Source organism: Chrysochloris asiatica, unplaced genomic scaffold (assembly GCF_000296735.1).
Source record: "Chrysochloris asiatica unplaced genomic scaffold, ChrAsi1.0 scaffold00437, whole genome shotgun sequence".
Classification (NCBI taxonomy): domain Eukaryota; kingdom Metazoa; phylum Chordata; class Mammalia; order Afrosoricida; family Chrysochloridae; genus Chrysochloris; species Chrysochloris asiatica.
Genome location: NW_006408955.1, coordinates 464,947 through 466,345, shown reverse-complemented (window position 1 = coordinate 466,345; position 1,399 = coordinate 464,947). Strand labels below are relative to the sequence as shown.

The following is a 1,399-nucleotide window of genomic DNA, read 5'->3' as shown; positions in this document are numbered from 1 at the left end:
TTGAACTTTTCTACCATCTCTTTCTGTAGCTGTTTTCAATTTGAATCCTGTGTATTACATCTGGTAAAGTTCATGTGTGTAATCACCTTTTATGTTGTTTAAATAAATATTTGACATGCATAAGTCATTGTAAATATGTAGGATATGCAAATGTATCCACTGGAAAAAAATACAATTTTATTATACTAGGTCAGTAAAATTTTGCTATAGATAATTAAACAATGGTTGCAGCAGTACATGGAAAAAGAACTGCAAGAAATTCAAGTCAGATTCAGAAGAGCATGTAGAACGAGGGCTATCATTACTGACATCCAGATGGATCTTGACTGAATACAGAGCATACCAGAAAGATGTTTTCTTGTGTTTTATTATCTATGAAAGGCATTCGACTGTGTGGAGCACAACAAACTAGAGATAACATGTACAAAGTATATAAGACAAAGTCTCTGTATCCTCGCTTCTAAGAAGCATCTGGCTATAATTTTATAAGACAAATTTGTCTGCTCTGAAAAGCCATCTTTGCACACTTACAGGGCCAGGCTCCCCTCTTGCAGCAGCCACCTACTGCTACCTTACTCCTGCTCCTTCGCTGCAGACTCCAGCAGTTCTCTCACCAGGGTCCCTGAACTCATGCTCTCTTTGTCATCCAATATATTGGATCATCAGCATGTCCCACCATGTCAGACATGGCTGTGGACACCAGCTCTAAGATCACCACTAAGGACTTAAAGGAGAAGAAGGAAGTTGTGGAGGAAACAGAGAATGGAAGAGATGGATTCTTCTGTTAATGGGAACACTAATGAGGAAAATAGAGAACAGGTGGCTGACAATGAGATTGATGAGAAAGAGCAAGAAGGTGGGGATGAGGAAGAGAAGAAGGTGATAGTGAGGAAGAAAATGGAAATGAAGATGAGGAGGTTAAGGCAGCTACATGCAAACAGGCAGCTAAAGATGATGAGGATGATGATGTTGATACCAAGAAACAGACCAAGGTGACTACTAGACAGCAAAAAAGGAAGAGTTAACTTAAAAACAAAAGGCCACCATGTCATATTCACTGTCTTCTTCCTGTTTCAGAATCTAAACCTGATCACCTTTGAGTAGAGAGAGTCCCACCCACCCACTTTGGGCAGCCACCCACAGATAACACGTGTTCACCACTACCCAATCAAAACCACAATGTGTATTTGGAACACAGGAGAAAAAAGAACCAAAACTTATAAGGCTCTGATTAGTTTTTTTTATTAAAAATACTTTAAAAAAGGAATATTGGTATTTTTAATTTACATTTTATATTTTTGTACATATTCTTTTGTTTGGGTCAGCCATTTTTAATGACATTGAATGACCAAACCAGCCTTTGGAGAGTTCTCTGTCCTAATTCTGACTTTACATGTTT

General features: G+C 38.2%; 1 pseudogene; it reads left to right on the top strand.

Annotated features, from left to right (window-relative positions):
• The first annotated feature begins 677 nt into the window (after nucleotides 1–677).
• Nucleotides 678–1,025, top strand: LOC102835799 (annotated as a pseudogene).
• The last annotated feature ends 374 nt before the right edge of the window (nucleotides 1,026–1,399 follow it).